Source organism: Manis pentadactyla, chromosome 3 (genome assembly GCF_030020395.1).
Source record: "Manis pentadactyla isolate mManPen7 chromosome 3, mManPen7.hap1, whole genome shotgun sequence".
Classification (NCBI taxonomy): Eukaryota; Metazoa; Chordata; class Mammalia; order Pholidota; family Manidae; genus Manis; species Manis pentadactyla.
In genome coordinates this window covers 184,658,759-184,679,921 of record NC_080021.1, presented here as the reverse complement: position 1 = coordinate 184,679,921, position 21,163 = coordinate 184,658,759, and the positions used below count along the sequence as shown (strand labels likewise).

Sequence of the window (21,163 nt, the reverse complement as noted above, 5' to 3'; positions counted from 1 at the left end):
AGACAACATCAAGACATATAACAATTAAAAAGGCAAAGATCAAGGATAAAGACAGACTTTTAAAAGCAACCACAGAGAGGAAAAAAGATTACCTACAAAGGAAAACCCATCAGGCTGTCATCAGACTTCTCAACAGAAACTTTACAGGCCAGAAGGGAGTGTCATGATATATTTAATGCAATGAAGCAGAAGAACCTTGAACCAAAAATACTCTACCCAGCCAGGTTATCATTTAAATTTGAAGGACAGATTAAACAACTTTTAGATAAGCAAAAGCTGAGAGAATTTACCTCCCACAAACCACCTCTACAGTGCATTTTGGAGGGACTCCAATAGATGGAAGTATTCCTAAGGCTAAATAGATGTCACCCTAGGGATAGACCAAGAGTACAGAATATGATCATAACATACAAAGAATGGAGGAGGAAGAAAAAGAAGTAAAGAAAAAAAAAAAAGGACCTTTACATTGTGTTTGTAATAGCATATGAACTGAGTTAAATTAGACTGTTAGATAGTAAGGAAATTACCCCTGAACCCTTGGTAACCATGAATCTAAAGCCTGCAATGGCAATAATCGATAATCACCCTAAATGTAAATGGTCTGATTGCACCAATCAAAAGGCATAGAGTCACTGAATGGATAAAAAAACAAGACCTATCTATATGCTGCCTACAAGAGACTCACTTCAAACCCAAAGATATACACAGACTGAAAGTAAAGGGATGGAAAAACATATTTCATGCAACTAATAGGGAAAAAAAAGCAGGAGCTGCAGTACTTCTATCACACAAAATAGACTTCCAAAACAAAGAAAGTAACAAGAGACAAAGAAGGACATTACATACTGATAAAAGAGTCAGTCCAACAAGAGGACATAACTATTATAAATATCTATGAACCTAAGTGAAACAAATACTAACAGAATTTAAGGGGGAAATAGAATCCACACTGAATAGACAGTGGCACTGAAAAACATATTAGAACAGATGGACCTAACGGACATCTACAGAACACTCCATTCAGAAGCAACAGGATACACATTTTTCTCAAGTGCACATGGATCATTTTCAAGAATAGATCATATACAGGCCACAAAAAGAACCTCAGTAAATTCAAAAAGATTGAAATTATACCAACCAGCTTCTCAGATCACAAAGGTATGAAACTAGAAATAAACTACACAAAGGAAATGAAAAAGCCCACACACACATGGAGGCTTAGTAACATGCTCCTAAATAATCAATGGATCAATGACCAAATAAAAACACAGATCAAGGAATATATGGAAACAAACAATATATTCAACACCACAAAATCTGTGGGACACAGTGAAGGCCGTGCTAAGAGGGAAATACATTGTAATACAGGCCTACCTCGGGAAAGAAGAACAATCCCAAATGAACAGTCTAAATTCACAATTAATGAAACTAGAAAAGAAGAACAAATGAGGCCCAAAGTCAGTAAAAGGAGGGACATAATAAAGATTAGAGCAGAAATAAATAAAATGCAGAAGAATAAACAATAGACAGAATCAATTAAAGCAGGAGCTGGTTCTTTGAGAAAACAAACAAAATAGATAAACCCCTAGCCAGACTTATCAAGAAATAAAGAGAGTCTACATAAACAGAATCAGAAATGAGAAAGGAAAAATCACACGGACACCACAGAAATACAAAGAATGAGAGAATACTATGAAAAATTATATGCTAACAAACTGAATAACCTAGAAGAAATGGACAACTTTCTAGAAAAATACAACTTTCCAAGGATGACCCAGGAAGAAAACAGAAAATCTGAATAGACCAATTACCACCAAAGAAATTGAAGTGGTAATGAAAAAACTACCTAAGAACAAAACACCTGGACCAGATGGTTTCACTGCTGAATTTTATCAAACATTTAGTGAAGACCTAATACCCATCCTCCTTAAAGTTTTCCAAAAAGTAGAAGAGGAAGAATACTCCCAAACTCATTCTATGAGGCCAACATCACTGTAATACCAAAACCAGGCAAAGACACCACAAAAAAAGAAAATTCCAAACCAATATCCCTGAAGGACATAGATGCAAAACTACTCAACAAAATATTAGCAAACCGAATTAAAAAATACATCAAAAAGATCATCCATCATGATCAAGTGGGATTCATCCCAGGGATGCAAGGAAGGTACAACATTCAAAAATCCATCAACATCATCTACTACACCAACAAAAAGAAGGACAAAAACCATATGATCATCTCCATAGATGCTGAAAAAGCATTTGACAAAATTCAACATCCATTCATGATAAAAACTCTCTCAACAAAATGGGTATAGATGGCAAATACCTCAACATAATAAAGGCCAGATATAACAAACCCACAGCCAAAATTATACTTAACAGCAAGAAGCTGAAAGTTTTTCCTTTAAGATCCGGAACAAGACAAGGATGCCCACTCTCCCCACTTTTATTCAACATAGTTCTGGAGGTCCTAGCCACGAAATCAGTCAAAACAAAGAAATACAAGGCATCCATCCACATTGGCAAGGAAGAAGTCAAACTTCCCTGCTTGCAGAGACATGGGGAAGGCAGTATAGCACAGAGAAGACAAGTAGTGACTCTATTGCATCTTACTATGCTGATGGACAGTGACTGTAAAGGAGTATATGGTGGGGACTTGATAATAGGGGGAGTATAGTAACTATAATGTTGTTCATGCAATTGTACATTAATGATAGCAAAATTAAGAAAAGAACAAAAATAAAAAAATAAAAACCTTCCCTCACCAGGCATTAAGCTATCTCTGTTGACCATTTTGTGTCTTGAGGAGCACAGCTCTCCTGGCGCCACCCCCACTGGCTGTGGGAACCCTGAGTCCTGTGGCCAGCCATTGCCTGCCACTGTCTTATGACTGTCAGCTAAAATTCTGAAAGCAAAAGCAAATCATGAATGCATGGTACATGGGTTTACCTGGAAGGAGAGACCAGTGTATTTTCTTACTTTCATTTTAAACCATCCTATATCTATCTCAAGAAATTATGTGTTTTGAGAAATAGCAATAAAGAATTGACAAAAAGCTGATCAGAGGCCGAAGTGGGTAACATTCTGTTAATATAAAAATCATGGAGAGGAGCCCTATGTCTATTTTGAACAGACTTTGTAACAACACCCATGTAGCCTTAGCAAATGTAAGTGACTAAGGCTATTCAGGTAAAAGTGAAAGGAAACTGACATGGAAAATATGATAACATGCTATTTAGGCACCTATAAATACTTCATTTTATACCACTTTTGAATATCCTCTTAGTATTTTTTAAATATTGTTTTTATTAGTAGGACACTGCTTTTTCTACACTCTTGTTAGATGACTACTGACCAAATATATAAATAATATCTATTGGAAAAGTGCTGAATTGTTAGCCTCTCTGGAGGGTCCCACAAATCTCAGTCCAGGACAACTTTCAGCAAAATAAATTTTTCTTAACTCCCACAAAAGGAATTGACACAGGGTCAGAAAAAATGTTTGATGGGGAGCCAGTGAGAACATGAGCAGAGATTTTCAGAAGGTCTGTGCCAGGTCACAGGACAGCAGCTGTCACCAGCGTCAGTTGAAGATGTATGGAAAAGACCGACAAGAGCACATTCACTGGAATTCTCTAATGGCAGGTTCACCTGTGGGGAAAGGTGGGCATTTGCAGACACAGGCCACCTGAGAGGAGTGAGCATGCAAATATATGGATGAAGCTGCTTCCTTACTTGACTCTTCAAGAGCACAAGGCATTGGCTTAATTAACATTTGAAAGGAAATGTTATATTATAGGGATAATCTTGATGAATACACATTCCTGGGAATAAAACTTCATGTATACAAGGGTTGGGAGTAAATCCTGATCCTCTAAACGATGAATTAATATCCATCCCTGAGGAGCAGAGCTGGATTAAGACATTTAGAAGCCCAAAACTAACACCACCAGCTTATACCAACTTCAGGGAAAACAATTATTGCTTTTCATGGATTGACTGTGAATAGTGGTCATAATGATGTTAACACTGAATTCGTAGATAACCCAAATTACAGTTTAACTCTGCTGGGTGCATGGGAAATGTATGATTAGAGTAGAGGAAGGGAAAACACATAAAGATAAAACAAAAACAAAAATGTATTATATAAAAAGTAAACATTCTCAGATTTCAAAAACAGCCATATTTTAAAATTTGTGATAAGAAAAAAACCAAAAGGAAATACATAAAAATATTTAAACTGGCTGCCTCTAGGTAATACTGGAAATAATCCATAAAAATATTCTATGGTTTCTGAACATGCTATGGCAAACAGACATCATTTTATAATTCCTTTAAAGCTTTAAAAGTTTTAGTTCTCCAGCATGACCTGGGGAATGAAGTATTCTGGTTAATGTTCTAGCTAATGGAGAGTTACAATTATAAAATGTATGGATCAAATGGAAACTCATCCCATGCTCCTGGCTAAGAAGAATTAATATCATCAAAATGGCCATCCTGCCCAAAGCAATATACAGATTTAATGCAATCCCTATCAAATTACCAACAGCATTCTTCAACAAACTGGAACAAATAGTTCAAAAATTCATATGGAACCACCAAAGACCCCGAATAGCCAAAGCAATCCTGAGAAGGAAGAATAAAGTGGGAGGGATATCACTCTCCAACTTCAAGCTCTACTACAAAGCCACAGTAATCAAGACAATTTGGTACTGGCACAAGAACAGACCCACAGACCAGTGGAACAGAAGAGAGATTCCAAACATTAACTCAAACATATATGGTCAATTAATATTCAATAAAGGAGCCATGGACATACAATGGGGAAATGACAGTCTCTTCAACAGATGGTGCTGGCAAAACTGGACAGCTACATGTAAGAGAATGAAACTGCATCACTGTCTAACCCCATACACAAAAGTAAATTCGAAATGGATCAAAGACCTGAATGTAAGTCATGAAACCATAAAACTCTTGGAAAAAAACATAGGCAAAAATCTCTTACACATAAACATGACCGACTTCTTCATGAACATATCTCCCCAGGTGAGGGAAACAAAAGCAAAAATGAACAAATGGCACTATGTCAAGCTGAAAATCTTCTGTACAGCAAAGGACACCATCAAAAGAACAAAAAGGCATCCTACAGTATGGGAGAATATATTCATAAATGACAGATCCGATAAAAGGGCTGACATTCAAAATATATAAAGAGCTCACGCACCTCAACAAACATAAAGCAAACAATCCAATTAAAAAATGGGCAGAGGAGCTGAACAGACAGTTCTCTAAAGAAGAAATTCAATGGCCAACAGACACATGAAAAGATGCTCCACATCGCTAATCATCAGAGAAATGCAAATTAAAACCACAATGAGATGTCACCTCACACCAGTAAGGATCGCCACCATCCAAAAGACAAACAACAACAAATGTTGGCGAGGTTGTGGAGAAAGCGGAACCCTCCTACACTGCTGGTGGGAATGTAAATTAGTTTAACCATTGTGGAAAGAAGTATGGAGGTTCCTCAAAAAGCTCAAAATAGCAATACCATTTGACCCAGGAATCCCACTTCTAGGAATTTACCCTAAGAATGCAGCAGCCCAATTTGAAAATGACAGACGTACCACTATGCTTATCACAGCACTATTTACTTAAATTAGCCAAGAAATGGAAGCAACCTAAGTGTCCATCAGTAGATGAGTGGATAAAGAAGATGTGGTACATATACACAATGGAATATTATTCAGCCATAACAAGAAAACAAATCCTACCATTTGCAACAACATGGATGGAGCTGCGAAGAAAACCAAATACCAAATGATTTCACTCATATGTGGAATACAAGAACAAAGGTATAAATGAAGGAACAAAACAGCAGCAGAATCACAGAACCCAAGAATGAACTAACAGTTACCAAAGGGAAAGGGACTGGCGAGGATGTGTGGGAAGGAAGGGAGAAGTAGGGGAAGAAGAAAGGGGGCCTTACGATTAGCATGTATAATGTGGGGCGGGGCACGGGGAGAGCTGTGCAACACAGAGAAGACAAGTCGTGATTTTACAGCGTCTTACTACACTGATGAACAATGACTAATGGGGTATCTTGGGGGGGGACCTTGGTGAAGGGGGGAGACTTGTAAACATAATGTTCCTCATGTAATTGTAGATTAATGATACCAAAAAAAAAAGACACATAGATCAACAAAACAGTTCACAAATAGATGCACATTTATATGGACAAAATATTTTAAGGTACAAAAGCAACTCAACAGAAAAGGTAATCTGGTAATCTTTTCAACAAAACGTCCTGTAACAAATGGATATTGATATTCAAAACAACAAAAAAGCCTACCTTCCATATTGCATATCATATACAAAAAAATTACCTCAAAATGGACCACAGATGTTATAAAATCTAAAACTATAAAACCTAAAAAAGAACAGAGGAGAAAATCTTTCTGAGTTTGGGTTAGGTAACAACTTCTCAGATTTAACACCAAAACCACAAACCATAGAAGAAAAAATAAAAGTGGACTTCATCAAAATTGCAAATTTATCCTAAAAAGACACCATTAGGAAAATAATAACTAACCCAAATGCATGAAATGTGTTTTAAAATATCTGTCTGCTTATAAGCACAGAAAAGAGACTGAAAACAGAATATACAGCGATTAAAAAGGTAAGTTTTAGAGTAAAAAAAGTCAGGGTTCAAGCCCCAGGTCTGCTTCTCATTAGCTGTGTATCCTTTGGAAAAGTTAACACCTCTGAACCTCAGGTAACCAACCTGTAAAATGGGAATAATAGCAACTACCTCATGGGGCTACTGTAAAGATTAATAAGATAATGCATGTAAAGTACTTGAACAATCCTAATACGTGGTATTAGCATTTCAATAAATGTTAGCTCTACAAATATTTTAATAGTGGATATTTCTAATGATGGGTTACAGGCAATTTTTACTTTTACTTCTTACATATCAAGTTTTCAAAGTAACTATATTATGACATATTCTTACAATGTAATTCTTTAAATTCCTCAAATGAATATACACTAAAACAAATAAACTTAACTGTACATAAATTAGTAAAATGACCACACATAGAAAATAATCATTTCAAGTGACTTTAGAACTCAGTATTCTGTATTTGTGGACTTTGTTCTAAGAACACAGGGAACTGCAAAGATTTTAGATTTTACTGTTTCTTGTTAGCAGTAATATCAGTACTACTATTTTAAACCATTTATGTATATGTTCAACGTAACAAGTAATTATATTTATATTGTAAGGAACCAGATATTTTTATGTAAGAGAAAAAACACAAATACAGTATTAAAAAGTAAAATAAAAAACCTCTAATTCTTAAATCTAAATTGTAAAATTTAATATGAACTTGTGATTTTTTACGTATTTATTTTAGTAGCAAGAACAGCATCAACAAGCATCCCTAGCACTCAGATTTTTAGCCCTCAATATCACTTCTGCATTAATTCTTAGAGAAATGGCTGTTTTCAGATGTGCAGAATTCATGTGAACGTGTGCTATTTGTTGTGTATGAAAGCAAGAAATCTTTCAAAGATTTATATAGATCATGTTAAAAAGCTCCCAACTTGAAATGGCTCCCACTGATCAAACAACTTGTGCATCAAAAATGACTATAATATTTTAACACCTCTGTATGGTAACAGTTGGTAACTACACTTATTGTGGTGAGCATTTCATAATGTATGTAATTGATTGTATACCTGAAACCAATAAAATATTGTATATCAACTACAATTTAAAAAAAAGAATGACTATTGTTTTGAATACAATGGCAATTTCGTAAGTCCATGATGATACCAAAGAAAAGATCCTTTAGCATACTCCAAAAACTCCACACACACACAAATATAACCTGCTACCATTAGAGAAGACGGCTATACCAACTGTTTACTTTGAAATGGGTAATTAAAAGAATTGCATTCATCTTGCCTTTCCAGTAGGAATTACACTTCAGAGTAAGCCTGCTGGTAAGGGAAAGCTCTTCTTTATAGAAAAATGGCATATTATAAACATAAGTATGACAGAAATAGCATAATGATACAATTTCACACCTTCTAATTAAATAACTGACTCATGTAAGTGTCATCAATGGATGCTTAACTATTAGGTAAAGGTTAAGGGGAAACTTTATAATAAATGATCAGGCTGACAACCATCTCAACACAACCACAATCACTAAAAACGGGACATAATTATAAGATGCAAAAAGAATACAAAGCAACACCTATATGTTGCTGCTCCCACCACCAAAAAAATATAAAAGAAGCATTTAATCATTCATTTATAAGAAATAGAAGAACAAGGGAAAAGACAACACGAGCGCACAAACAAATCATGAATGTGGGATACCTACAGGACAAACAGCCTGGTGTCTCCAATTAATGATATGGAAAGGGGGTTCATTATCATACAATGAAAGAGTCTACAGACATGAAAAGCAAGTAAATGGTAAGTATGGACCTTATCTGAATTGTGAGTAGAACAAATCACCTGTAGAATGACACTTTAAAGGCAATATAAGAGAAATTTTTAACATGGATGGCATTAGATCAAGGAATTACTAATAATCATTACATGTGATAATGGCATGGTGATCATGTTTTTAAAAGAAAGCCCTAGCAGTTAGAGATGCATAATAACACATTTACAGGAATGTTTGAGATTTGGTTTAAAATAGTTCAGGTACTTCCCCACTTCCCAAAAAATGCAGAAAATAGTTGAAAAGAGAAATCAATAACAAAAACGTCTTTGTGAAAACTGGAAGATTGGCACATGGGAGTTCATTACACTTGCTTCTCTACTCTGGTATGTTTTGAAATTCCCATAAATGAAATACCTAAAACACAGGTCCTTAAGACATTTAAAGCACACAGACACCAACCAATAAGTGCTCTTAATTGGATCTAGGACTGAACAAATCATCCTGTATAATAAAGATTTGGCGGGCCTTTGTCCGTGGTTCCTGGGGGGGTATCCTCTAAATCCTTGGAATTACCCAAGAGACAAGAGTATCTGTTTTTCATGACCAGCCCCTCAGACCCTATATGATAGTTTATGCTAAAGAGGTGATTCACATGGGCCCCTAGGTAACTCATGCTGATAAAATGATTTAGGACAGAGGCTTGCCACAGCAGAAAAGACCAATCATGTGATTATAGAGTGCTGGGGCTTTAAACCATGTAATATGCTCCACCTTCAGGCAGGAGGGCAGAGCTGGAAATCAAATCCAACCTTGCGGCCAATGATTCAGTGAATCATGGCTATGTAAGGTTAAGCCCAACAAAATCAAAACTCTGGACACTGATATTCCCTGGTTAGTAATACTGGGCATACTGTAACACAACAATGTGCCAGGAGGGCAACACATCCAGACTCCATGGGGAGAGGACACATGCTTCCAGTCTGGGACTCTCTAGGACTTCACCTGGTGCATTTCTTTTTCTGGCTGGTCTTCATTTGTATCCTTTTTTGCCCTAATAAAACTGTCATCTTATATATAGCATTTAGGAGTTCTGTGAGTGACTCTAGAAAATTTTGAACCTGAGGGCAGGGGTGGAATGATCAAATTGGTATCCAGTTGTTTCAGACATGCAGGTGGCCTGGGAACCCTCCAGCTTGTAGCTGATGTCTGAAGTGAGGGCAGTCTTCTGAATATGTGCCCTTAACCTGTGTCGATTGGCCTAATTCTGGGTGGTATCAGAACTGCATTGTGAATCTGTAAAAGATATTTAGGGGACAAGTGAGGAAATCTGAGTAAGTACTGGTATAATGATATTAAGGAACTACTGTTGATGGTTGGGTATAACAGTATTGTTTATGAAGGAAAATGTCCTCATTTTTTAAAAAGATATATGTAATTAAGTATTCTAGTGTAAAGTCTATAATTTAACTTTAAAATATTTCAGGAAAAAAATCAGATTGCAAATGTTATTAAACCTTGTCAAAAGGATACCCAAGAGATTGTACACAACTACTAAAACCACTGTCAAAGACTATAGTAAGAAGACACAGAAATATATAAATAGAATTCTATAGTAAAAAGGCATGCTATCTGGTTCTAGTGTCTTCCCCAATGGACAAGTTAGCTAAATAATTACTTCTTTGCTCCTTCTTTAAAGCGGCTTCCCAATCAAATTTTGTTCACATGAAAATCTATCCCTGCCTGGGCATGGCAAAAGACAATTTCTCAAGCTTCATTCTCATTCCCTCAACATTTATTTAATGTGTACCTACTACTGTTTGGTACTTCTCTAAGTGGCAGCAGTAACAGGACAAAATCCCTCATTAGAAATAATTCTAATGGAGACAAACATTAAGCATAAAGGAATAAACAGAAGTTATTGAGAATTCCTGGGTAAAATGCAGTATATCAGCTTTAGAAAATAAAATACTAGTTCATGGTGGAAAAGAAATACACAACAGAGAAAATCAAATGCTCAAAGATTTACACATACATAGCTTAGAGATTAAGGGTCTAATAGTGGATAGGAGGAGCCAAACAAGTCTAGGGAACTGGGCAGAATTTAAAAAACAAAGTAAGACAGAAAAACTATATACTCCCTCACATATATTCTAATTGAATCTGAAATGTTCATCATAATTTCAGATGTAATTTCTCCAATATTGAGAATAAAAGTTACTTCATTCTTTTAAACGTATCTAATGGAATTTAAATACCATATACAGGTGATACCAACCCTATTAAAAAAAAGAGCTGTTAGCTATAAAACTTGACATTTCTCTCTTTTACTTGACCATGTAATTACATTCCATAGAATTTTTTCCTAATTATGTTGTAAACTTGAAAATAAAACAAAAAGTCTTCCAAATGTTTCCACATCAGCCCCTCTAATCCCCAATTGTTTATAAAACCCAACATTAAAAAAGTTAGATATCAAAAATTTTTTTTAAATATTTCAGTAGAAATACTAACTACTTAAACTGAGTGGTTTGTTATGAATTGTATCTAACACTGTACACACAAGAAAAGTCTCTCATTGTCACACCACATTATTAACATTTAGTAAAATACACACCTCATTCATCAATCTGTTGGTTTCCCAATTTCAGGAAATATATGTCACCAATGTATAAGGCATAATTCAAGCTGCTTTTAAAACCATCTGGTCCTATAACACCGAAGATGACAGGAATTCAACTCCTGATAAGTTTGCCTTTCTAATCAACCAGTATGTCAGATTAGATGGCACATTAAAGATGGATATCCTATTGTATTTGTTAAAGTGGCATGCCTAGCAGGAGTTCCTAAATATGACACATACAAAGCACAAACCATAAAAGAATGAAAAATTCTATCCATTAAAATTATGAACTTTTCTCACCAAAAGATTATGAAGAGATGAAAAGACAAGCACACATTGGGGGAGGATATTTCCAACCTATAAGTTAACAATTAGTGTACAAAATACACATATAAAGGCCTCTTAAAAAATTACTCAGAAAGAGAAACAACTCAAAACAGGCAAAGAACTTGAGTGTACAATCTGAAAAAGCACAAATGGTCAATGAACATATGAAAAGATGCTCAACTTCAGGAAATCCTAACACAACAGATTTCAAACCCACTCAGATCAGAAAAAATTTAAAAGTCTGATAATATCAAGTGTTGGGGAGGAAGTGAAGCAACCAAAACACGCACCGCAGGCTCTTGACCCAGTAACAAGATTCACAACTACCCTGAGCCAATTCAGTGACTCAAAACACTGGATGTGTTCAGTAAGCTTTAAGCAACTGATAATGACCAATCCAGACTCTGAGAACACATCTGGTTCACTGCCAAATACAAATTCTGGCCCTTAATAAACTGGTTCCAACCTGACTCAGCAACACAAGGAAGAAAACTTTTAGTCCCTTATCCAGTTTATCCAGTTTATTAAGTACAAAATATTTTCAGGTATTCATTTCCTCCTAGAATACTGGTGAATTTTAAGTTACTAAAATTGTAATTAACTTTATCATTAGTTATACTACTGTTTTAATAAGAACAAGTAGTTTAAATGGCATTACTTTAAATATAGTGCTTATACTTTAATCTACTTGATAGTTATTAGAATGGCCCTGTCACCACCTAAGTGGGGCAAATGGTGTTAACAGATGCAGTATGTACACTGAAGTTGGACAAATTTGAATTCAAATTCAGACTCTACCATTTTACAGCTATACTATAAGCTTAGCTAAATTACTTATTTGACTCTCAATTTCAACACCTGCATATCACAACCTGCCTATCTAATCAAACTGTCAGGAGTAACAGAGTGTTTAACAATACCTGCGTCATTAGCATAGTCCCAAAAGTTAGCACCTTTCCCTTTGTAAATCTTGCTACCCTCATCTAAAATTTTTAAAGCCTGAAATTATAACTCTCGATTCATAGGATAATACTACTCTTACCTTCAAATTATTTCCAGTATTACAAAAAATTGTGCACTATAGGTATAAGAGCAATTCTTTCTCTAACTGAAAGGCTCTTTCCTGTAAGGAGTTAGAATCTGGAAAAGAGGACAGATTTTCCCTTATCTTCCTGACATACTTGCAGGGACTCCCATGTTACATGGGAAACTAAACCCAGTTGATTTCGAAGCTGCAACTCAAGATTTTTTTGATTCTAAGAAAAAACTTATTTACTACTTTAAGGTACTGCATACTAGAGAAAAACGGTCTAAAGAGAATTACCTGATTAATGATGAATTGATGGTTTGTGTTTTTTGTTTTTCTTTTTTTGGTTAGTCTGTGGGGAAAAAAAATTTACACTTAATCTACATGTGATAAATCTAAAACATTCAACAATTAGAGAACAGGAAAGATTTATAATACTGGCATGTATTTACACTTTGGGTTAATAAAAATACATCTGAAAGTGCTGAAAAATACTCAGAATTTTAGTCACTGAATAAGTCCTGAATTTTAGTCACTGAACTTTAATCCTGCAATTAAACTTAAGAAATCCTCATTTTAAGTATCTTACATGTAGTCAAAACATAAAAGGCTCACTAAGTGACAAAAGAAATATGAACAACCACTGATGAGAATTGTCTACAGACCTAATATCATCGTATCATGATACTGTTACTATCTTCTTTAAAACCAAAATGTAAATTTAAATCTTTCAGATACACATAAAGTATGTCATGATGAGGTAATGGCTCAAATGCTAAACAAAAGAAAATTTCAACAAGTTTTTGTATGCCCATACTTTTTCTTCATCTTCCTTTCTAAAATAACACTTTTTCTTCCAATGAGGCCATACCAAATTAATAACTTATTTTCTGTGCAGGTATAGAGACACTCACTAGAGAAATGTTAATTTTTCCATTTCCATAATTATGACTCTTATTAATGCAACACACAGTAGGCATTCAATAAACGTTGAATAAGTAACAGAAAGAATGACTAGGACGAATTAGAAACAAAAATTTATAAAATTCCACTAAAAAAAATAGGTTAATGCAGATAATATAATTCTTTCAGATTCTGGTTATTTCACATTCTTCGCTATAAAATAATACAGAAACTTTCAGTTTAACTAGTTTGGGGCATTAACCAGAAAGATCTAGCTATCGCTAAAGACAAGTGTTCAGTTTTTCCCACCATCCCATCTGGCAAAATTCTCAAAAAAACATCATTTGCATCCCCAGACCCAATAATAATTAGAACTGAGGAAAGAGAGCACTAGAGTAAGTGGGGTTAGAAGATATCAGTAGTTAACTAAATTACCAAATCTGATTTTGCAACATTCCATGGTGTCTAAAAACTCTCAAAATTCTTTTCAGTTTTAATATAAAACATATTTTTTTGCAGAACCGTACTTTTAAAAGGCTAATCTGGAAACAAGCACATGTGGTGACAACACAAAGGTCAGAGATCACTGATATAGATCAAATAAATGAACTATAACCTAATGTTCCACAGAAAGATGTAGGGCTGTTTCTTAAGTCCCAGGTGGACTTACAAGTAAATCTCCACCCAAGAAACAAACAAAAGAGGCAAGATAAACGTATCTGGAGAAGACCAGGAAATATCACAGACACCCCAAAGATCACTCACCCTAAATCTGGTTTTCTTCCTTTCTCCCTAATCTCATAGCCTCAGGGAGAACTAAATCTGCATCTCACGTCCCCAGCTCACCCCTGAACTACTACATCACTCACTTCTTTACTAAAATCTAGGTCCCCCTCCCTGGCATCCTCTGAATCCCACCTAGCTCTCACTCCAGCCTAGTATTTGTCTAATGAGCCTATCATCCAATAGAGTAGTACTTCCCTTAATCCCAATTTATTTTCCCCACATCCCATCTGCCCTCCGCCCCTTCAACTCTTATCCCCTCACTCCGACCCTTCTCCCAGAAACGTCCCCAAGTCACCAATCTCTGGCCCCTTCTCCCACCCCCTTGCGGCAGCTCCTTTCATCCCGCGCGGCCTCCAGTCTCTTCCCCATGTTCCCTCCCCCAATCCTTCTCCCGGTACCGGCCGCCTCCCCCAACTCCGCCCCACTCCCCCCTTCCCCAGAGGGAGGCCCCCCGCACCTGAACGCTGCTGCCGCCACCGTCCCAAAAGCCGAAAGGTGCTAGCGCCGGCCGGCCTCCCAGGCTTGGTCTCTGCTGAGCTCCTTACGGCACCTAGGGAGAGTGAACGCCACCACCTCCAACTCTGTCCGCCCCGGGCCAGGCAGTCACCATAGCGGAAGCCAGTACGACGGCCGCCATCTTGAAGTCCTACTTCCCTCCTCCTTCCCCTCGCTGCTCCGCCCCCCTGGGCGTCTGACATCACAGCGTGGCGCTCCACCCTCCAGGCCAATGGGAGGAGCCGACGGTGACGTAGCTCATTCCTGGTGCAGAACTGCTACCTGGATCTTTCTCATGGGGATGGGTGAACCGTTCCGACCCATGTGAGGGAGGAAAAGGGGGGGAGGTCACTGAGAGGGTAAAGCATAGGGGTTGAAGAAGCGACCAAGGCGGGAACCCGAGAGCCTTGAATCTCGAAGGGATTCCCAAAAACCTACCAACGAGACCCACTTTGGGGAGTCAGGATGTCTGGCTTATGGTCCTGGGTCAGTGACCTAGTACAAGTCCTACCGTTTCTGGGCCTCACTTTCTCCATTTACAAGTGAATGGATTGAAAGATGACCTCTAAACCTCCAGCCCAATTATGATATTCAACGGGTTTAAACCAGATAATCCAAGGCCAAACCTTTCTTTACTGCTTTCTGCCTGGAATCAGGTGCATGGAGGACTCATAACTGAATGAGATGAATCTTTGTTCCCAAAAGTTCCTAACTGGTGGGTTTGAAGCATGAACAGTTAACTCTAGGAAGTCAGAGTAATAATGGCCTAACAGGTGCATCAGTTGTTCTGGAAAAATTTACTTTTGGCTAAGGAAGTAGGAAAGATTTACATCTCTACACTTTCTGGGTATATGAAGACTGTGTACACTCTCTTGTCTAATTCTCCAGCCCCATTTTCTCTCCAGAATGCCAGAGAAGAAGGGTGCAGCAGTTTTAACTAACAGTGAGAGAAAGTGGGCATTCTAAAAGGCGGGGAGTTAAGGTGAGCAGAGAATAGCAAATCATCAGTTCTGGATTATTTGCCTACTTAATTCAATAGATAATACTTTCTGATCTGCCATCTGTGGTGGAATTGCAGCCAAGATGCAGATTATTGTGCAAATCCTTAAAGGGACAGCCACTCTCAACGTTGAACCCTGGGATACAAAAGAAAATGTAACTGGCAAGCAGCTGGAAGATGGATGTACTTTGTCTGACTACAACATTCAAAAGGAGTCTATTCTTCACCTTGTGTTGAGATTTCGTGGTGGTGCTAAGAAAGAAGTCTCACACCACTCCCAAGAGAATAAGCATAAGAGAAAGAAAGTTAAGCTGTTTTGAAATACCATAAGGTGGATGAGAATGGCAAAATCAGTCACCTTTACCTGGAGTGCCCTCCAGATGAATGTGGTACTGGAGTTTTTATGGCCAGCCACAGACATTGTGGCAAATGTTGTCTGATCTATTGCTTCAACAGTCTGGAAGACAAATACTTGTATATGGGTTAATAAAACATGAACTAACATTTAGAGCAAAAAATTTGTTGTATACTTGAAACCAATATTGTATATCAACTATACTTAAATTAAAAAATAAAAGACATAATGGGCAGCCACAAAGGTTCGTAAGAGAGCATCTAGCTGAGCACAGATTTTCATCAAGAGAATTAAAAATGGTAGCAGTGAATAAAATGGATTGGAGACTACATGGTAGATTTCTGCATTGAGTAAAAAAAATCTCACACCTGAGCTAAAGCAGAGATAGTGGGAATGGAGACTAGGGGGTAAACTGGAGTGTGATTTAAGAGATTGATTTGAGATTTAGATACCTGCTCTCTGGAAGGAGAAACGAAGAAAGAGCCCAGTTTGGGGGGGTCTCTTATTAACAGAAACAAAAACTTCACTGAAGTGCTAAGAGAAATGAGTTCACCTGACCAAACTGAGATTAAGATGATGGCATGTTTTCTAGAGAGATGTTCAGGAAGGAATATAAGCTTGGAAATCAGGAAAAAGATAAGGAGTACACATTTATAGTATATTGATACTCCTTGAACAAATAAACTTTTCATTAAGTATTTATTGAGTGCCTGCAATATATCAGCCACTGTTCTACACACTAGGGATACAGCAGTTTATGAAAGAGACAAAACAAAAATCTCTGCCCTCACAGAGCTTACATTCTAGAGGAAAACAATAAAATAGTGAATGGTGTTACATAGAATAAAGCTGGGGAAAGGAGATAGAAAGTATCAATGGCTAAAATGTATAAAGGATGGCCAGGGAAAGGGTACAGCTGAGTAAAGACCCAAAGGAAGTGAGGAAATGAGTCATGCAGATATCTAGGAGAAGATAATGCCAGACCAAGGGAACAGCAAGTATAAAGGCCCTAAGGTGGAAGCTCACCTTCTGTGTTCTAGGAACGGAAAACAGCCTGGTGTGGCTGGAATGGAGTGAGCAGAGAATAGTGGGAAATGTAGTTAGAGAGATAACAGAACTAAACCACAAAGGATCTTTTGGATTAATTTAAGGACTTTGGCTTTTACTCTAAGTGAGCTGAAAGCCATTGGAGAATTTAGAGCAGAGAAGGAAAATGATCTAACTTTCTAGCAGGATCATTCTAGCTACTGCACTAAGCATGAGTCAAAGAAGGGTAAGAATGAAAGAAGAAAGACTACTTAGAAGTTATAGTAATCCAGGCAGGAAATTATAGCACTGTAGGCTAGAGTTGTGGTAGCAGTAAAAGTTTATTAGAAATGGTCAATTTCTGGGTACATTTTGAAGATAGAGCCATAAGAATTTGTTCACAGATTAGATTCACAGTGTAAAGAAATCAGAGGGCTCAAAGATGACTTGAAGGTTTTTGACCTGAGTCAAATTCTTGCAGGTTTGGCTAGAAGAATGGAAAACCAAATTAATTCAAATTTTTGAGAATAGGACCCTTTGGAACACTGACAAGTAAGGCATGGGAAGAGGAAGCAGAGAAAGTGAAAAGTAGTGGCCAGAGAAATAGAACAGGAATCAGAAGACAACTGTATAACAGAGGATTAAGAAGGCAAAACCTTTGGAGGACTGGGCCTGTGCCTCTCCTCTCAGAGTGGGACTCTCTGAGAGCAGAGACAAGCCTCCCACATCAGACAAGGACTTTCTGAGATTTTCCATCAACATAAATCTCCTGATCCAATAATTTTTCCTTCTCTGCCTTCTTGCTTTAAATGAGGACCAGATTGCTGACCACTTACTCCTGCCATGTCCCCCAGTTTGCCTCCATGAAGGCAACCCATCCTTAAGAAATAGCAGGGAAGTGGGGACATTTCCTGGAAAGACAAATGTTTCACCTTCCTTGGAGTGACTTATTTCAGGAGTCAGTTTCCAATTATGAATCTCAGTGGCAACTTGCCTGGGGCCAGAAGAGGCTGAACAGGATGCCAGTCCTCTACTATCCCTGCCCTATTTCTTTCTCTCCCAGTACCCCTACACAATACCAGCAAAATGGCTAGCCTAGAAGTAGGTCAAGGGGCACCAGTTCAAACTCCTTTTTGTCTTCTTTCTCCCTCCCTTCATATACTAGACATCGGGGTGTCTAAGAGCAGAGACAGGAAAGACAGACATCCAGCTCTACAATCTTTTATTCATTTAGCCATCCAGTATTAACTAAGTTCTACCATGTGCCAGGCACCATGAGTCTACAATGATGCTCTCAGGGAGGGCAAGTGATGGAATCAAATAAGTATACAGATAATGATGGTACCTTGCAGAAAATCACCTGAGTTCCCTAGATAGCACATTCCATGCCCCTAGGAGAGAGAGTTCAAGTAGATGAGAAATCAAGGAAGACTTCATGGAGAATTGAGGCATTTAAGTTAGGCCCAAAGGACAGGCACAATGAAGGGTGCCCAAAGCAATGAGAACATAGCAGTTTGAGCAAAGACATGGCTGCTGGAAATTTCCAGCAAAATTCAGAATCAGTAAGCAGAGCAAAGGGTTTATGTAGGAGAGCAGAGATATGGCTGGAGAAGGGAACAGGAGGGAGGAGGTTTGGCTCAAGTTTAACAGTTAGAAGGCTGTAAATAAAGTCACTGACATCTTTTTTTAATTAAAGTATCATTAATATACAATCTTATGTTGGCTTTAAATGTACTTCACAGTGGTTCAACAGTCCCTGTGATCAACTTATATTGTGATTGCAAATTTTTGTCCCCCTTTAATCCCCTTCCCCTCTATCTCTCCACCCCAACCCCATTGGTAACCACTAGTCACTTCTCAGTATCTAGGACTCCACTGATGTTTTCTTCCTTCTGTTTTGTTTTGTTCTCATACTCCACAAACAAGTGAAATCATATGTTATTTGTTTTTCTCCACCTGGCTTATTTCACTCAGCATAATACCCTCTAGATCCATCCATGTTGTTGCAAATGGCAGTATTTCTTTTCTTTTTATGACTGAATAATATTCCATTGTGTATATGTATCACATCTTCTTTATCCACTCATCTACTGACAGACACTTAGGTTGTCTCCATATGTTGGCTGTTTCAAATAGTGCGGTGATAAACATGGGGTGCATATATCTTTTTGAATCAAGGTTTTTGTTTTCTTCGGGTAAATTCCTAGGAGTAGAATTACTGGGTCAAACAGCATTTCTATTTTTAGTTTTTGAGGAATCTCTATATTGCTTTCCATAGTGGCTGCACCAACGACATTCCCACCAACAGTGTAAGAGTGTTCCTATTTCTCTACATCCCCACAGCATATGTTGCTTCTGCTTTTTTGGATAGCGGCCATTCTAACTGGTGTGAGGTGATATTTCATTGTGGTTTTAATTTGCATTTCCCTGATGATTAGTAATGCAGAGCATCTTTTCATGTGTCTGTTGGCCATCTGAATTTCTTCTTTGGAGAAGTGTCTGTTCAGATCCTCCTCCCATTTTTTAATCGGGTTTTTTGCTTTATGGGTGTTGAGGTGTGTGAGCTCTTTGTATATTTTGGATGTTAACCCCTTATCGGGTATGTCATTTACAAATATATTCTCCCATACTGTAGAATACCTTTTTGTTCTACTGATGGTATCCTTTGCTGTACAGAAACTTTTTAGTTTGATGTAGTCCCACTTGGAGGCCCATTTTGTTCCCCTTGCCCAATGAGATATATCCAGGAAAAAATTGCCCATGCTTATGTTCAAGAGATTTTTGCCTATGTTGTCTTCTAAAAGTTTTATGGTTTCATAACTTACTTTCAGGTCTTTGATCCATTTCAAGTTTACTTTTGTGTATGGAGTTAGACAATAATCCAGTTTCATTCTCTTACATATAGATGTCCAGTTTTGCCAACCAGTTGTTGAAGAGGCTGTCATTTCCCCATTGTATATTCTTGGCTCCTCTATCATATATTAATAGACCATAGATGTGTGGGTTTATATTCTGTTCCATTCATCTATGGGTCTGTTCTGTGCCAGTACCAAATAGCTTTGATTATTGTGGCTTTGTAGTAGAGCTTGAAGTCAGGGAGCTTAATCCCCCCAGCTCTGTTCTTCTTTCTCAGGATTGCTTTGGCTGTTCAGGGTCTTTTGCAGTTCCATATGAATTTTAGAACTATTTGTTCTAATTCACTGAAGAATGCTGTCAGTATTTGATAGGGATTGCATTGAATCTGTAAATTGCTTTGGGCAGGATGGCCATTTTGATGATATTAATTCTTCCTATCCATGAGCACAGGATAGATTTACATTTTTGATGTCTTCTTTAATTTCGCTCATGAGTGTCTTGCAGTTTTCACAGTATAGGTCTTTCACATCCCTGGTTAGATTATTCCTAGTTATTTTATTATTTTTGATGCAACTGTAAATGGAGTTGTTTTCCTGATTTCTTTCTTCTAGTTTGTTGTTAAAGTCACTGATATCTTTTGTTGGGAAATTCAAAAGAAAAGTCTGGGTGAATACTTAGAACCTTAGAAGTCCGTTTTACACCCTTTGCCCTTCCTCAGAAGCTCAAGGTTGCAATTAAGGACTCAGTTGCTTTGAGTCTAAGTGGTCCCTTCTGATTCTAAGACCTATAATATGACCATCATATGAAGATGCAATGATCCTGATGACCATGAATAGGTAAAGATGATCTCAAATCCCAAAGGATGAAAATATAAACACACACAAACAACAACTCTAAAATATTAGGAAAGAATATAGAAGAATATTTTTTGAATCATGGGTTTGGAAAGAACTTTTCTAATCATGACCCCAAATTCAGAAGCCATAAATGAAATGGTTGATAGATGAGATGATGGCAAAAGACCCCATATGCAAAGTGAAAAGATAAACTGGAAGAAAATATTTGTGACCTATATAACAGAAAAAGGGTTAATTTTCCCAATATATAAAAATCCCCTACAAATCAGTAAGAAAAATAGATGACTCATTAGAAAAATATGAATGTAACTCGTCAGGAGGCATTTCACTAAAGAAGAAACACAAATAGCTAGTGAAGATAAGAAACAGTGGTCAACATTGTTGATAATTTCTTAAAATGAAACAAATTGGCAAAAGCTAAAAGGATTAATTATATCCAGGAG

At 37.2% G+C, this 21,163-nt stretch overlaps 1 protein-coding gene and 1 pseudogene across 6 annotated transcripts in view; one reads left to right on the top strand and one right to left on the bottom strand.

Annotated features, from left to right (window-relative positions):
* Positions 1-14,785, bottom strand: part of UBAP1 (ubiquitin associated protein 1) — a 58,349-nt gene extending 43,564 nt beyond the window's left edge. For 3 of the 6 annotated variants that reach the window (XM_036898008.2, XM_036898004.2, XM_036898007.2), the window contains exons 1-2: positions 14,589-14,785; positions 12,740-12,794 (exon numbers count right to left, since the gene is read on the bottom strand). The gene's annotated coding sequence lies outside the window, so the exon portion shown is untranslated. Of the gene's footprint in view, positions 1-12,739; positions 12,795-14,110; positions 14,426-14,588 lie in introns of those variants that run through there. The other 3 variants (XM_036898006.2, XM_036898005.2, XM_057498778.1) reach the window with 3 other exon arrangements.
* Positions 14,786-15,709: 924 nt separating this feature from the next.
* On the top strand, positions 15,710-16,113 carry LOC118918847 (ubiquitin-40S ribosomal protein S27a-like; annotated as a pseudogene).
* The last annotated feature ends 5,050 nt before the right edge of the window (positions 16,114-21,163 follow it).